This window comes from Alligator mississippiensis, chromosome 5 (assembly GCF_030867095.1).
Source record: "Alligator mississippiensis isolate rAllMis1 chromosome 5, rAllMis1, whole genome shotgun sequence".
NCBI classification, from domain to species: domain Eukaryota; kingdom Metazoa; phylum Chordata; order Crocodylia; family Alligatoridae; genus Alligator; species Alligator mississippiensis.
In genome coordinates, this window is record NC_081828.1 from 159,122,044 (window position 1) to 159,140,160 (window position 18,117).

An 18,117-nucleotide genomic window follows, 5' to 3' on the forward strand; every position below is an offset into this window, starting at 1 on the left:
CATTAAAATATGTCAAATTAGAGCTAACATTTATCTGACTCCAAAATCCTATCTATAGAAAAGTGTTTTGTAACTTAATTTTGTGTTCAGTTTAGGCAGACAAGGTTCTTTGGGTAAATCTGATATCTTTTATTAGACTGACTCAAATAGTTGGAAAAATTCTTTTTTTTTTTTTTTTTTTTTTTTTGCAAGTTTTCAGGAAAAATACCTTTCATCAGGCAGAGGAAGCATCTGAAAATGGTATATCACATGCCAAAACTCCCACTCTGTGTACACCTATCTCACCTTCAGAATAACTGGATAGACAAGATAGGCAGTCACTTCCAGAATCATAACATGAAGGACTCTATATGTCAAGATATCTTTTGCACTTATTCACAGCTCTGGTAAGAAGAGATAAAAGTTTCAGGGCTTTTAGAGCAGGCCTAAACCCAGTTCCTTTTGTGGATGACAAAGTAATTATAACTTATTCAGTCTCTGAATCCCAAGGCCCTGCCACACATTCACATTATAGCTAGGTAGAAACCATCTATTATGTTATTACACATTTTCAAGCACTAACTTTGTAGCTGGTTGGCTCATTTTATAGCTAAATGGACATTTTTTGTGGCATGATAGTTGCTTTGCATGTGTGGTTGGTCTAAATTCATTGTGAAATTAACTAGTTAATTGCATAATATGTAACGTGTCAGGGGCCTCAGAGTTCTTTACAAACCCAATGTGATTGGGAAACCAACCATTCCCAGTCATTCCCTTATGCTTCTGGATGTTTTATCCCAGTACAGAAGAAAGATTCTATACCCAGACCTGAGCTTCTTCCACCTCATGGTTCTTGAGCTTAGAGAGGTCCTGCTCTTTTCCAGTTTATGACATCTTGGCCTGTAATAGGAAAACCTCAACCAGACAGACTGACTTAGCAAAAAAAAGATTCTTTGCCAAGTGTCAGATCTCTAGTTCTGTATGACACATTAGTACATTCATAAGATGTTACACAGTTTCTGAAGCAAGATACTGTGTTCAATTACTGTTCTACAAATCTCAACTCTGAAAGAACTAGTCATTACTTTGGAGTTACATGTGGTTGATTGTGTGTAGAGACAGCAGTTGCTCCACCTTGCAATATCTAGAATTGCTTGATGTGCTATCTACATGCATATTGCACAACATGCCTTCTTTTCCCCCACTTCCCCCCACTTTTTTTTTTTTTTGAGTCTGGCTTACCTGGGTTTCCATTGTCAAAGGGCATGATGTATGTGCTCTGCCTCTTATGTCCTTTGGTGTGAATTATGAGGAGCAGCTGGGTACAAGAATGCCATCTGAATACTGCTGGCCAAAGATGTCTTCAGAGTTGAGTGTACAAGACCCATGTGCCCTCATCTAAGCAATGTGCATATAGACAACAAATCTTGAACTCTAGTTACTTTAGGATACTTACTTTCTTTTCTCAACAATCAGTTGCTATGGGCACCATTTATAAAACATATGACGTCATAACTTATTTTTTGTTAGAAATGCTGCACATTGGATTGAAATTATTTATTCTCTTTTTGAGATATATAATAGTTTGAGTACTGAATGCCAGTGCATATTACATTCATAATCCCTATAATTACTCCCCCTTACTCGACTAAAAGCATGTACTGTACAGCATAAATATTAAGGGTGGGAGGGTTTTGTTTCATTGTTGAAAAGATGACCTGTATGTTCCCTGTGGGAAGAAAGGGATGAATGGAAGAATAGAACAGAAGCTTTGAAAGTAGTTCAAAATGTCTACTACCCCATATCTCTATTTCCACAGACAAAGATGTATTATGTTTTGGGGAACCTACTAAAAGATGCAGAGCTTCCAAAAAAAACCCCATTTACGTAGGTCCTTAAGGTGTGTGTGGCTAGACAGCTTGAGCTAAATCAGGTTTCGTATTGTACGTCTATTCTTTGAATCTTAGAACTGGTTCTTTCCTTCTTCCATATAACTGTAGAGCTCTGCCCTTTTATTCTAGTGTGCCAACCCACAGCCCCAGAAACTGGCACAAGAAGCAAGGGGGATTCCCACTTTTATATAGAAGATCATAGGGGTTAAGGTCACAAGCCAACAGGCCAAAGGGAGGGAACTGGTAAAAGGTAAAGAAACATCAACACTGTGGTAACATACTCAGCACCTTTAATTGCCATCCTCACCCCCACACACACACCTCTCCAGAGGTGTCCTCAAACAAGCCTTCAGTCCCTAGAGCACTCAAACAGCAGCTTGCAGCTTGGGCAACCTTTACCTTGCCCCCAAGTCTGAGTCTAGCTCCTTCAGTCTGCAGTCCTGGCTGACTGAACCGGTGAGATCCTGAGCTCCACTGTGCAATACTGTGTAGGGCTGACCAGGTTCCATGTGTACACCTTTCTTTTCCTGCAGCCTCGAGCTTCCTTTTTCCTTTTTACCTTGCTTCCCCTCCTGCCGGTCCTTGGGGGTTTCTGGGAGTTTCAGTGCAAATTAAGTCAGCACAGCTTGGCAGACTGCTCCAATTCCTCCTGATGTTATACACATTACATTCAACATCACGTTTCCCCCACCCCTTTTAACTGAATGCACCCCTGCATCCAACTGAAGTTAGACCATGCAGCTCCTAAGCCATGTGGGAGGTCTCTGCGCTCACTGTGGTCTGCCTGGGGATTCAGGGGTGTGAACCCTCACTGGCTCTTGTAAGTTTGGGGTATGCCTGTTGTACCCAGCCTTGATCCTAAACCAAGTTGTTCTCACTGGGCACTTCTACATAAGATGTTTAGCTTTGCATTATCACAGTTTACTGCGAAGTATGTGCATCTGCATGTGTACATGCTTATTTTGCAGTAAACCTCCCTAATCCCAAGTAAATTTGCTACGTGCAAATGCAAGTAGTAAATTTACTCAGGATAAGTAATGGCGCCATAGTGCTAGTGTAGACACTTGACCGGGAGCAAAATCTGCTCCTGGTTAGCTGTCCACCAGGGGGCAGGAGATAGCTCCCTGCCTCCAGGAGCTGCCTGCTGCTGGGGTGGGCTCTGCCACAGGAGCCCAGGCAGGGACTATAATCCCCGGCCCCAGCAGCAGGGCGCTCCAAGCCCCCTGCTCCGCCATCACAATATGGAAGCAGGGGGCTGGGAGACCCTTATCTCCCAGCCTGAGCACCATGGTCATGGGAACTCTGCAGTCATAGAGCCAGCACTGGGAGATGAGGGGCTCCCAGGTCACAAAGCTAGGTCTCCCAGCCTCATCCCTGTGACTGTGGAACTCAGACTGGGTGATAAGGATCTCCCAGCACTGGCCCCGTGGTTGTGGAGCTGGTGTTGGGAGCTCCCTGCTGACAGGGGCTGGGGACCTTGTTCCCCCCTAGCTCCATGCTTCCAGAGCTGGGCAGGGAACAAGTTCTCCAGCTCCCACCTGCATGCCTGGGTGGGGACAATGTTCCCCTGCCCTGGCAGCAAGTAGTTTCCAGTGATTGTAGAGTGAGGGCTGGGAGCTTGTTCTCTGCAGTCATGAACCTGGGGCTGGGAACAGGCTGGGATCTGGAGCTGGGAACAAGCTCCCCAGGCCTCACTTTGTGATCACAGTTGCAATCACGGAGCAGGGGCTGGGAGCTCTCTGCATAGGGACAGTTCCCCACCCAGCCTGTAGCTGGTTGAGACCTCCCCTGACTAGGACATTTTCCATCCAGCCCCAGGCTGTGCAGAGCACATGCAGCCTGAAGGTGGCTGAGACTGTTCTATTTTGGGTAGCCCAGCCAATTTTAGGCTGCACATGCAGACTTCCCTGCGCAGCCTGGGGCTGGCTGAGAACCTTTGTGGTCAGGGGCAGGTCCCAGATGATTGAGGCATGGGGCTTGGAAAGAGCTGCAGGGGTGGGGTAGGTCCAGGGGATAGGGGAGCCAAGGTCAGGAGCTCCCTGCTGTTGGGATAGGGAGACAGCTGTCTCCTGGCCTAGTGCTTCCTGTCAGGTACTGGGCTAGCACCCAGGGGGATCCTGGAGCTCCACTCATTGGTAGCAGGGGCCCATTGTAGGGCTGCAGGGAACTGGGTGCAAATCTCCCTAATCTCCACATGTGCAGACACCTGCCAGAAAACCTTTACTCCAGCATAGTTTACACTGAAGTAAATCTAGGCCAGAGTAAATGCATGTGTAGATGGACTCACTATCTTCATTTCCATTGGGCCATGGATCCCACCCTTTTTCTTGATCCAAGACCATACTCTGGCAGCACCTGATTGGACCTATTGGGGGCTGTATTGGTGAGGGTTCTGTTGCGAGGTGTGTGCCAACATCTTGACTGTTGATAAGCAGGCCTTCCTAGCTTGCCTCCCTTTGTTAGGCCAGAGTTTCTGTCTTGTAAATTGACGTAAGGTTTCATCTGATTATAGTAAACTACAAAAGTTTGTCCGCTTGGCCTGCTTGCCAGCTCGTATAACACTTCAGACAATTTCCTAATGACTGTATAAGGACCACTGAACATAGCTTTTGGCTCTGACTCCACCTCCTGGTTTGGTTCCATACCCACACCAACTCTCTCAGTTCATATACTCATTCAGTGACCTTGAGGTTATAGTACTCTGCTTTTGTGTGGCTGTAGCCTGATGTCTCTTAACAGATTGGCTAACTGAACTGGGGTATCCTGCCATCTTTGTGACATATTCAGATGGATTGTTAAATTCTTTTGATATATTTATTTCAGAGACCACATCAATAGGTAGACAAATCTCCCATCCAAACAACACCATAGATGACTGAACACTACTACAGTAGGACACCATGACATATAAGAGAGTATCCCAGAGGTTGGCAATGTTTTTGGGCAGAGTGCCAAAAACACTAACACCTCGTCTTTAAGATATTGGTGTGCCAGGGGCAGATGGCGGGGGAGCCATGAGGGGCCTGATACTTGTTGTGGTAGCATAGCCCTGGCCCCTTATTCACTGTCCGTCCCAAAGTGTGTGCGCCAAGCAAAATGCCTTTGTGTGCCACACTTTGGCACCCATGCCAGGGGTTGCCTACCCCTGGAGTATCTCATCCTGCTCCATCTGATTGTCTTTGATCAGGAAAGAAAGCATATCAACCAGAATGTGGTTGAATTGTTTCACTAATCCATCAGATTGAGGCTGATAAGGTGCATGCCAGTTTTGTTATATTCATGATGAAATAGTTGAGATTTAAAATTTCTCCTTTAGCCAGTGTGTAGGGATCGAGATACACCATAGTAGCACGCACATCTCTCAATGAACACCTTTCCCACAGTCTAAGCCTCCTGATCATGGAGAAGGTATGTCTGTCCACTTGGAAAAAATAGTAATGTACTACTAAAACATACTTGTTTCCATGTGGTGTAATGGGTATAGGACCCAGGATTTCTGTTGCTATCCTTTCCAGGAGTCATCCAGTCTATGTGGAGACCATGGGGGCCCTGGGATTACTCTTTAATTCCTTTTCGGGCACCACACACTAGGGCTGTGCGAAGCTTCAGTCCCTGATTCAATTTGGTGGCCAAATCTCCAAATACAAATCAAATTAGAGGACCCTTTAATCTCTCTGAATCAAATCAGAACCTTTCGAATCGATTTGGAGATTTGGACATACAGACAGCTTTAAATGTTTTTTCTACATACCTCTAGGTAGCAGGGGCTCGTGAGTGCTGTGATGCTGGGGCGCATGAAGTATCCCATAGAAGCATGGGGGGCTCCCTAACGCGCTCAGTAGCAGACCCAAAAGTGGACCAGAAGCACTTCCGATCCACTTCCGGGTCCATCAGGGTGCGCACTGGGGGGCCCCCCCATTCCCCATAGCTGGGTGACTGGTGTCTCCTGGGTCTGGGGAGCACCTGGGATCCCCCTGTGACCAATCGTTGAGGCGGGAGGGCATGGGGTGGGGCCCAGCACACTCCCCAGCAGACCTGGAAGTGGACCGGAAGTACTTCCAATCCACTTCCAGGTTCACCGCTGAGCACGTGGAGGGCCCCCCAACACTCCTGTGGGACTCTCCATCTGTCCCACCATTGCAGCATCCATGAGCTGTGCCTGCTACCTCAAGGTATGTAAAAAAAAAACTTTTAAAGCTGTGTCTGTGTCTGAATCGCTGATTCTCTGAATCAGCATTTAATCTTCAGATTTGGATTTGACCGAATTGAATTGGGGGCAGTGATCCAAATCAACTAATCGAATCACTGTCCCTGATTTGAGCCGAATCCAAATTGAATAAGGCCTGCTTCGCACACCCATACCACACACCTCACATAACCTGCACCAGCCCTTTAACAGGTTTCCTCCAGCCTAACCAGAAAGACCAAGACCGGATCTTATAAGAGAACTTCTCCACACTCAAATGCCCCCCAGTCTTGGAATCATATACAGCTTGCAGAAATTTTGGTATTTCCTTATCTGGTACCACTATTTGAATAAGCTCAGGTTTTTGGGCAGACTCTGGAAGTTTTTGCACCAGTATTCCTTGCCTAATTCTTAGCTTGGGTCACACTGCCTGGTACTTCTTCAGGCGCAGGTGATGTTGCCCTTCTTGGAGGAACTCCTCACTATCAATTTCCTTCCACCTTATAAATTTTTCAATGTTCCATTGTCCTGTATGCAATCTGCCAACCTTTTGGCTTCTACTGTATTTGGGGTTGGTTCACCCCTGGCTCTCTCTACTGCTGACAGTGATTGTATCTCCACTGCTTCAGCTTTAGATTCAATATCTGCTATATGAGGCCTATGAGAAGGCATCAGCATTCTGGTACTGTTTCCCAGGGCAATTGGAAACTGTAGCCACTAGAAAGAACTGTGGTCTGTTCTTAATGTGAAGCATCTTCCCAAGAGGAAGTGTTGAAAGTGTTTGGTGTAAAGGTCACCACAGCAAGCAATTTCTTTCTTGTAGTTGCATACTGGTGCTCAGCTTTGTTTATGGCTTGGTTTGCATAGGCTAGTACCTTTTCCTGGTCTCCTTCAACTTGTGACAAAATAGCTCTGATGCTAATGTCACTTGAATCAGTGTCCAATGGGAAGGGTGACTGAGGATTGGGATATGCTAAGATAGGGGATGACATCAACCACTGCTTTAGTGCTATAAAGGCATCTTGACAGTCTCTGTTTCAGATTAACTTCCATTTATCTGAGAGCTTATGTAAGGGGCTTGCAATGGTAGCAAAATCTGCCAAAAATTGTCTATAATAGGAGGCTAAATCCAAGAAACGGTGCAGTTCTGTTGCATTTCAAGGTACTGGCCAGGCTTTAACCACCTCTACCTTCTCTGGATTTGAGCCTATCCCCTCCATGGAGATCTCATGTCCCAAAAAGTTCACTTCTCCGCAGAAAAGCTGACATTTGGCAGGTTTAATTTTTTTTAGTTGACTTTCTTCAGCCTTTTAAACACTGCTTTCAATTTCTGCAAATACTCCTGAAAGATTTGGCTTTTTGCAATTATATCATCCAGGTACACCAGGCAGGATGTCCCTTGCAAATCCACTAACAAAATATCCATCAGTCTCTGAAATGTACTAGGAGCACTGCATAAACCAAAAGGCATAACATTAAGCTCAAAAAGTCCCTTCTTAGTGAAAAATTGTCTTAGCTCTGTCCTCTGGGTATACTTCTACCTGCCAGTACAAACTAGCCAGATCAAAGGTAGAGAACCATTGAGCTTTTGCCAGGATGTGTAATATGTCATCAATTCGAGGTAAGGCATCTTTAATGGTAACATTATTCAGTCTATGGTAATCCACACAGACCCACACACCTCCCCCTTTCTTCTACACCAAAACCACAGGGCAGCCTGTGTGCTGACAGAGGGCCTGATGATGCCTCTTCTAGCTCTTGCAGCTGCTGATCAAACTCCTGCTAGAAATGAATGGGTACTCTTCTAGTCCCATGTTTGACTCATTTGGCATTTCCAGTATTAATCCAGTGCTTTGTTAACCCCATCTGCCCTAGGTCATTGTCTCCAAGGCTGAGTATATCTGTTCCTACTGTTCAGGAAAGAGAAATAAAAGTAAAGATAGTGGGATAGTAGCATATGTTAATGTGGTAAACTGTAAAAATAACTAAGCAGCCAGAGCATGGATAAAACAGAGTCAGTTTGGTCTAAAACCTTTTAGAGGAAAGATTTAAAAAAAGCTTTAATAGAATAGTGCAATTAGCCTGCCACAAACTGCTGGAGTTAATTTGGACATGGATAGAGATCTCTCTCAAAATTACTGGAGAGAGAAATAAGACTGGACACTGTGGTTATAAATAACTGCTTCAAAAAGAGTATTAGAAAGCAGAGAACATACAATGGATGGGAAAAAGGGATTGATCATCAAAAAAAGGTTAGCTATCCTAGGAGATAAGCCACCTCAGAAGTTAGACAGTACAAGAATAAAATGAGAACTAGCAAAAGTCAAGCTGACTGAGACTTTGGAAAGGAAATTAAAACAAATAGTGAAAGGTTCTTCAGACAGACAAAAAAGGAAGGGAAAGATGTGTGGGTGCTATGCCATAAGGATGGGCTCAAGGTTAAAGACAATCTAAATAAAGTCTAAAAATTAAATGAGTCCTGAGACAGTTGGGACAAAGGCAAGCCTATGTCCCTATTTCTAAAATAATAACTCAAAACTGTGTTTTGCACAACCATAACACCAATCAACACGTCTCATTACGTTTAGTCTGTTTTATTTTCTTTAAAGAAGTATCCCCCAAATCAGAAATTGAATAATGGATTTTGGTTTCTTTTGGGTAAATGAGAGTTGAGCTGATAGTTAAACAGTTGAGTTGAGGCATCCAGATTCCTGGAAGTTGCAAAGCAAGCATGAACAGTTGTACACTAACAGATTTCTCTTTGAAATGGATATAAACCAGAGAAAGCAAACACTTTTTTGGGAACCCCTATATAACTGAACACTTTGTATTTGAAGGTATGTTTCAGACAGACTTTCCTTGATGGATCCAATTTAAATTATCTTGCCTTACCCGTCTTCTGTTTGATCACAGGTTAAGAACTGTAGGTCCTGTACCCATTAAAGGATTTTCTTTCTTACCCTTGCTCTGGCCTTGTTCATTTTTCAGAAATTCTGCCATTAGTCTAACAGCTCTAAAAATTAATTCATTTGTGACTTCCTGTGACATTGGGCAAATCACATCATCTGTAAATTGTCTGTTTTTTCACAGGGGAAAACAATCCTTACATTGGGATGCTATGAGGATAAATTAATTTGTGCTTGTAAAATGTTCAGATACCAGGGGCATAGCAAGCAGCTTTGGCACTCTGGGCAAACCCTGTGGGAGAGTGGCAGGGGAGAGGAAGGGCAGGACATGGTTCTGACAGCAGGGATGGGGTATGTGGTTCTGGGTGTTGGGGGGGAGCAGGAGAAAACCCACACATGGCTCTGAAGCAGGGGTGGGGGGCAGCAGTCTCTGCATGTTCTGGCCATCTTAGCAGTTTCTTTTAAAGCAACCACAGTGGCTGAGGCCTGCTTGGGAGTTCCTGTGATGGGTAAACTGGGATCACCTGACCCCCAGTTACCTTTCCTGCTTGCTGCAGGGGGCTGGGCCCGATGATCATCTGAGGTCCTGTTTGCACCACTGACCAGCAGATAGTGCTTAGGGATCGTTAAAGCAAAATTAACTCTTAAATGGAATGTGAAATATGAACAAAGACAACTTGGTGTCCTATAATCAAAGTTTAACTTTATTAATACAACAAGTATTATCTCAGCAGTTCTTATATTCAGAGAGAGAAAAAACATTTAGTACAATGATCTCACCGAATCCCAGATGTTACTTTGCCTCTCAGAAAAGATGGCCACTCAGTTCTTGAAGCAAAGGGTGCGTCGTTGGCTGGGATGATCCAGACAGGTGCTGAAAGCTGGATTCATGATGTAAATAATGACGATGACGACAACGACACTTAACTTTCTTGCTTCCCCCTTTTATGCTTTTCTTTAACTTGACTTCTTTGACTCCTTGCTTTTGGATTGGTCTACCTGCAGTCAGCATATTGTTCATATTTTATCCTGTATTCTTTTGTTCAACATCCCCATTACAAGCACACCTCTTAATTTGGCCTTTTTCTAGTGTCTTAGTTTAAATATTGTCCATTGGACTCCTTTATCACCTTTCATTAACATATCCAATCATTTAATCCCTCTCATTCAGCTGATTAGGGCCAAGTTCAGTTAATTTGAGCTAGTAACACAACTATTACTATGTTGTGTTAGAAAACCTCAGTGATAGAAAAAGGAAAGAAACATCATGCAAGCAAACTCAAGGCCATAAGCTACTTGCAAGAAACAAGGCCAGCTGATATTGCAAATGCCAGCAAAATGACAAGTTCAGAACAATGAGACTATACAGAACTTTAGGCTGAATGTAAAGAAAACTTTAAACAATGCTATAATTTACCACTCTATAAACAGGTGCAACTTTAAAGCATAAAATATGACAAGCTACCCAAACAGTCCCTTCTGGCCTTACAATCTATGAAACTGTAAATCATAGGGCTGCTTTTGCTGCTAAGGCATGGGGATGGATGGCAATTCCAGTGCTCCTCCCACCCATCCCTAGTTATGCTACTGTCAAAAACTAAAGTGTTGAGGTCCATAATGTGTGTAGATTGCACTGGGGTGGCCTAAGTGTAGTTTTTATCTGCCTCCAGAGCTTCTTTTGAGTAGGCAGGAGAATTTCTGAAATTGCAATCCCTAGGAAAAAAGGAATGATTTCAAACATGTTAGTGTGATAATATCAAGAGCACATAGGAAGTCAGTGGGTATAATAGGAAGCCAAAGGGAAGAACCAGGATGTAAAGCTGGCTTTGAACACTGCATACATGCTCTTTTCTGAAATATGATAGGCTGTTCCTGGTACACAACAGAAAAATCAGCTGGAACACACCAAGTGTCCTTAATTAACACTATATCCCTTGTTGACACTGCCTGTCTTGTTCACCTTTAGGTACTAACGAATTATTTTTCCTAATCATCTTGCAGATAGTTGTGCTGCTGGAGACAATGGGGATTTTGCTCTGGAGTATTACTCTAATGGTTGAATTTAAACAGAATGAAATGCAAAGATGCTTTATAACAAAATATGCATTATAATATAGTAACATTATTTATTTATTGGTATTGTTTTGGAGACTATTGATCAGGGCCCATTTTTCTAGGCATTATATATACAGACACAACAAAAAGTTGGTTCCTATCCTGAAATGCTCACAATATACCATGTGAATTCCCCGCTGGGCGGGGAGGGCCACGCCAGGCGCCCGGGGTCTGCGGCGATGTCGGCCACCCACCCGACCCGTCTTGAAACACGGACCAAGGAGTCTAACACGTGCGCGAGTCAGAGGCTCGAACGAAAGCCCGTGGCGCAATGAAGGTGAGGGCCGGCGCGCGCCGGCTGAGGTGGGATCCCGAGGCCACCGTTTGCGGAGGGCGCACCACCGGCCCGTCTCGCCCGCCCCGTCGGGGAGGTGGAGCATGAGCGTACGTGCTAGGACCCGAAAGATGGTGAACTATGCCTGGGCAGGGCGAAGCCAGAGGAAACTCTGGTAGAGGTCCGTAGCGGTCCTGACGTGCAAATCGGTCGTCCGACCTGGGTATAGGGGCGAAAGACTAATCGAACCATCTAGTAGCTGGTTCCCTCCGAAGTTTCCCTCAGGATAGCTGGCACTCGTCTGTCTCCGCAGTTTTATCTGGTAAAGCGAATGATTAGAGGTCTTGGGGCCGAAACGATCTCAACCTATTCTCAAACTTTAAATGGGTAAGAAGCCCGGCTCGCTGGCGTGGAGCCGGGCGTGGAATGCGAGTGCCTAGTGGGCCACTTTTGGTAAGCAGAACTGGCGCTGCGGGATGCACTTTAATATTTTCCCCCCTTTTTCCTCTATTTCCCATCAGGTAATATCGAGTCTTATTTTGATTAGCTGGCTAATGCCTTCCATTGTAACCTGGCATCAGCGCAACATGCTCAAATTGAATATAGAACACAAAGCATGGCAAACCACAGACAACTTCTTTGATTTTTTTTTTTTTTAATGTAATCCTCTGTTCGTTATTAGACTCTAGTTTACTTGAACCTGACCTTCTGAAGAAGTTTCTGAAATCATAGTAAGGGGCAGCCAATGAGATGCAGAACTCCCATAGGTGACCTGAGGAAGGGCATGTGTGCCCAAAAACTTGCCTAACATCTATTCAAAATATACAGTTGGCCCAATAAAAGATATTGCCAAAAAAACCTTGCTTCTCACACATTTCCTGGACCAGAATGACTACACAAACACTCCAACACAATTACTGCTGAACATTGTTATGTTTGGTCTGAACTATTGGCTTCAGCAGTTTGGACTACTTGTTGTTGTCACAACCAGTTAATCAGTGCCCATGCCACTAGCAAGAGATACCATTCAAGTAGTCAACTAAGGGTTAAAAGAAAATCCTTGCCAGAGACTTAAATTTATGCCCACGTCACAACCAAGAAACAAAACTTAAGACTGGTCAGAGCGAAAGGGGATAGCCCTGCCATAAATCCCTGCAATAAAACCCAGAGGGAGAACTGTAGGTAATTGGTCAGCTGAAATAAAAAGCGAGGGGAAACTGTATATAACTGGTCAAGAAATAAGCGTAAGCCCCTCATCGTAACCTCATACGTAACAAGCAGGAAAACCTAACCCACTACCTTGTAACCTGATAGCAGCCAGAGAGCACAAAGAACTGCTGCTTGCCAGAAAATTAAAAATTCCACATAACGGTTCATCATTGGGTATCTCCGTCAGACACCTCTGTCTATAAATAGTTTAGCAACTTCCGCCTAAAGCGGGAGACCTCTGGGGAATCTCGGAGGGGAGACCTAAGTCCATCACCAGAGTAGCTTGACAGTCTGATCAGCTGTCAATCACCCCCGTCATCATTAATTTTGACGTAGTAAAGCCCTGCAGGCTCAATAATCCGTTCTCAGCGCGCTTCGTTTGTCATCGCTATCGCTTGATATTGTAACCGGACCTCGTTCGCTCAACTGTAATCGATGCAACTGTAACAGAAAAAGGCTCAGCCTGCGTCGCACGTCACTATCTGGGTGATGTAAGTAAACAATCTCCTGTAACCAACACACGTCTGTGCCTGGTTAATTTCACCCCATCCATCACTACCCGCCTGTCAGGTGAAAGTTTTACTGCTCCGGTGGGGGGGGTCAGCAAGCGGCTGCCGGCGGCTGCTCTGATCTCCGACAGTTGTTTCCTTGATGGGATTATGATAATTTAATGTGAGGTAATTGGTGTATTAATGGTTTGCTCTTTTCCAGCTCCTTTCCTTTAGGGATTTTAGTGCTTTATGAACTCAATTTCAGCTTTGTTATGGACCAGTGGCAGAGGTAAGAAATGTGGAGCAGACCTTATCCTACCACAGAGGCAGAACATTGCAGGTGTAGACAGTTAACAATGGACTTTACAGCTTACCACAAGAAAGAAAAAAATACTACCGTATCCAACTACAGGGGGAATTTAGAAAGGGGAAGTCTGGAGATACTGGCCTTACTTTCAGGAAAGGCAAGAAATCTTTTAATAATTGCAAATGGACAAGACCTCTCATGTCTCATCTGAAAAATGGTGCCTTCGCTAGGAAAAGAGCCCCTCACCGTGTTAGGTATAGATTCTGCAATGACTGGGCACATGGAATGCAATCAACTGCATCAAATTCCACTTCCCAAAATGTTTTGGCACTTCTTGGAGGCCTTCCTGTATCAGTAACATAGCCAAGACGGGGGGAGGGGAAGATGAGGGCGGGGGAAGCCGTGGACCACCAAACCATGTGGCACCCACAAGGTCAGCCCAGCCTGAAGAAGGAGAACATCGGGAACCTGCAATCCATGGGGCGGACAGCAATATAGCACAGGTAAGCAATAAGCAGGTAAGCAATAAGGGGCCCTTTGGGAATCAGAGCTGGGGGGCAAAAAAGGCACCAGTCACAGGGCTCAAGTGCCTATATACTAATGCTAGGAGCATGGGGAACAAGCAGGATGAACTAGCGCTCCTGCTTGCAGTAAACACCTACGACTTAGTTGGGCTATCTGAAACCTGGTAGGATTCTTCCCACGACTGGGTGGTACATATTGAGGGTTATAGGCTGTACAGAAAGGACAGGGTGGGGAAGAAAGGTGGGGGTTGCACTCGATGTCAATGAGCGATATTCTTCGACCCTCATCAAGACGGAATCGAAGGAGGAGAAAGTAGAAGGACTGTGGGTTAGGTTACATGGAGGTCAAGGAGAAAGGGATTGGTGGTAGGGGTCTGCTACAGACCCCCACACCAAGGGGAAGAACTAGATTCGGGGCTCCTGAGGCAGCTCTCAGAGACCATAAAAAATAAGGAGGCGGTAGTCATGGGGGACCTAAACTACCCAGACATCTGCTGGGAGACACAGACAGCAAAGTCCCACCGTTCACGCAGGTTCCTATCCTGTGTACAGGACCTACACCTGACGCAGGAGGTACATGGTCCCACTAGGGGGAATGCCTTACTGGACCTGGTATTGGCAACAGGGGATCACATGGTAGGGGACCTACAGATCGGTGGTCACCTGGGGGACAGTGATCACCAAATAAGAGAATTCATCAAAAGACGTCGAGTGGGTAAGGTAACTAGTAGGGTGAAAGCGCTAGACTTTAGGAAAGCTGATTTCAATGAACTCAGGCGATTAGTCAAGGACGCACTGCAGAGTAGGAGTTTTGAAGAGATGGGGGCCCAGGAAGGGTGGCTGTGCCTTAAGGAAATGATCCTTCGGGCATAGAGGGAGACGATCCTGATGCGAGGAAAAAGAGGGAAAGGGGCCAGGAGGCTTCCTTGGCTGACCAGAGAAATCCAGGGCAGCCTGTGGACTAAAAGGGGAGCATATAAAAAGTGGAAATGGGGAGAGATTACCAAAGAGGAGTATACCTCCTCTGCTCGCACTTGTAGGGAGGCAGTTAGACGGGTCAAAGCTACCATGGAGCTGAAGATGGCATCCCAAGTAAAGGATAACAAGAAATTGTTTTTCAGCTATATAGGGAGTAAAAGGAAAGCCCAGGGTGGAATAGGACCCCTACTAAATGGGCAGAAGCAATTGGTGACAGACAGGGGGACAAGGCTGAACTCAACAAGTTCTTTGCCTCAGTGTTCCTAAGTGAGGGGCACGACAAGGTTCTCACTGGGGTTGTAGAGAGGCAGCAGCAAGGCACCAGAATGCCATGCGTAGACCCTGAGATGGTGCAGAGTTACTTGGAGGAACTGGATGCTTTTAAGTTGGCAGGCCCGGATGAGCTCCATCCGAGGGTACTGAAGGCACTGGCCGACATCATTGCAGAGCCACTGGCGGGAATATTTGAACATTCGTGGCGCACGGGCCAAGTCCCAGAGGACTGGAAAAGGGCCAATGTGGTCCCCATTTTCAAGAAGGGGAGGAAGGAGGACCCAGGCAACTATAGGCCAGTCAGTCTTACCTCTATCCTAGGCAAAGTCTTTGAAAAAAATTATCAAGGCTCACATTTGTGAGAGCCCGGCAGGACAAATCATGCTGAGGGGAAACCAGCATGGGTTCGTAGCAGGTAAATCATGCCTGACTAATCTAGTCTCTTTTTATGAGCAGGTTACAAAACACCTGGACGCAGGAGGAGGGGTTGATGTCATATACTTAGACTTCAGGAAGGTCTTTGATACGGTATCCCACACCATACTGGTGAACAAGTTAAAAGGCTGTGACTTGGATGACTACACAGTCCAGTGGGTGGTGAATTGGCTAGAGGGTCGCACCCAGAGAGTTGTGGTGGATGGGTCGGTTTCGACCTAGGAGGGTGTGGGCAGTGGGGTCCCGCAGGGCTCGGTCCTGGGACCGATACTCTTAAATGTCTTCATCAGCGACTTGGACGAGGGAGTGAAGTGTACTCTGTCCAAGTTTGCGGATGACACTAAATGTGGGGAGAAGTAGACATGCCAGAGGGCAGAGAACAACTACAAGCAGACCTGGACAGGTTGGACAGGTGGGCAGAAAACAACAGAATGCAGTTCAACAAGGAGAAATGCAAAGTGCTGCACCTAGGGAGGAAAAGTGTCCAGCATACCTACTGCCTAGGAAATGACCTGCTTGGTGGCACAGAAGTGGAAAGGGATCTTGGAGTCCTAGTGGACTCCAAGATGAACATGAGTAGGCAGTGTGACGAAGCCATCAGAAAAGCCAATGGCACTTTATCGTGCATCTGCAGATGCATGATGAACAGATCCAAGGAGGTGATACTTCCCCTCTATCAGGCGCTGGTCAGACCGCAGTTGGAGTGCTGCATGCAATTTTGGGCACCGCACTTCAAGAGGGATGCGGATAACCTGGAGAGAGTCCAGAGAAGGGCCACTCGTATGGTTAAGGGCTTGCAGGCCAAGCCCTATGGGAGACTGGGGCACCTGGACCTCTTCAGCCTCCGCAAGAGAAGGTTGAGAGGCGACCTTGTGGCTGCCTATAAGTTCATCACGGGGGCACGGAAGGGAATTGGTGAGGTTTTATTCACCAAGGCACCCCTGGGGGTTACAAGAAATAATGGCCACAAGCTAGCAGAGAGCAGATTTAGACTGGACATTAGGAAGAACTTCTTCACAGTTCGAGTGGCCAAGGTGTGGAATGGGCTCCCAAGGGAGGTGGTGCTCTCCCCTACCCTGGGGGTCTTCAAGAGGAGGTTAGATAGGCATCTAGCTGGGGTCATCTAGACCCAGCACTCTTTCCTGCCTATGCAGGGGGTCGGACTCGATGATCTATTGAGGTCCCTTCCGACCCTATCATCTGTGAATGAATCTATGAAGGCTAGAAAGCTGAAGAAGGAAGGGAGAAGTGACCAAAAAAGAATATCCAAAAATATTCAGACAAAAAAGTACCCAAACTGTGTCCTCAACAATTCTGGCAGCAAACATCACTTCTTCTGTTACCTTGCTTGAAGCTTTTATGTTCTGTCTCCTGCTTTTTTTCTTTTTTTTTCACTTCTGGTTGTTTGGGGGTTTTTTTGCCTTGAATTGAAAACACTTTGCAGCAGGGACCTTTTAGGAGTTCATGAAGTGTTTTAAGGCTTTTTTTTTTTTTGCGTGCAAGATTAATTATTGTTTTAACTGCACAGTAATTGCTTTTTGCTTCTGTTTAATCTATTTTCCAGGCTGATTTGAAAATGCCTTAATGGTATTATAATTACAGTTCCTCTTAATGAGCTATAAAACATTTTTAAGGATCAGCTTCTGCTGCTCATGGGGACTCCCAAGCTAGCTACCTCATTTGGTGGGCCAGCAGACAATTCTGGTTTCCTTGGGGCCTGTTTTTTAATGAAGAGGTTGGAGAATTGAGAACACAGGGAGTCCTGATTTCTGGGATGTCTTCCCAACCTCTCAGCTGATTCACTTGAGCAAATGTATGTGTTTAGTCAAATACAAATGATTGGGCTCAGTAGAGAAGTACTCAGTCTGGGTTATACAAGATGTCAGAGGAGACCAAGAGATCCATCCTGTCTGGACCCAAGTGATTTCATAGTTTTAGATTTTAACTCCCTCAATGCTTCTTTCTGCTTACCGATGAAATGGATCTGATAGAGCTTCCTGCAAATAAGAGTATTGTGGGGCTTAATGAGCGAGTTTACCACACACAGATTAGTACCTTCAGATCCCTCATCTTACTGTTTGTGCTGCAGCCGGCAGAACCAGCAGGCAGGGCCTGCTAGAATCTAAGGGGTCTCTCACTTAAGCTTGATTTGTAAGGGTAAAGTAGGGGACCATATGTCTTTTGAGGTCATCAAGAGGTTAGTCTCTTCTGGGCATCTTAATCTATTTGGGCTTTGTTAATGAGCAGATGCGTGTGTCCATCTCCTTAGACTAAAAATGGTTCAAATCTCCAGTGGAAACCCACCTGTGGTGTCAACATCAAGTTAGTATGAACCTAATGTAAAGTGATTCTGCAAATGTTGTTCTCATTCCGATGAAGCCAAAGCCTTTGCATAGTGGTTCTGCTTAGAAGAGAGAGACAAAGAATTATAGAGTAAGCCGTTGGGTTCCTCTCTGATCTTGACTGGTGCACCAGATTCACTTTTCCTTATACTTTTATCAAATCAGCTGGAATGCTTGAGAATTGCTGGAAGCCTCCATTTTACTTG

At 45.4% G+C, this 18,117-nt stretch overlaps 1 long non-coding RNA gene across 3 annotated transcripts in view; it reads right to left on the reverse strand.

The window, feature by feature from the left end:
• Positions 1-9,646: 9,646 nt before the first annotated feature.
• LOC109285825 (uncharacterized) overlaps positions 9,647-18,117 on the reverse strand; it is a 43,696-nt gene continuing 35,225 nt past the window's right edge. For all 3 annotated transcript variants that reach the window (XR_002093690.2, XR_009462624.1, XR_002093689.2), the window contains one exon: positions 9,647-10,676. This is a non-coding gene — a long non-coding RNA (uncharacterized LOC109285825). The remainder of the gene's footprint in view (positions 10,677-18,117) is intronic.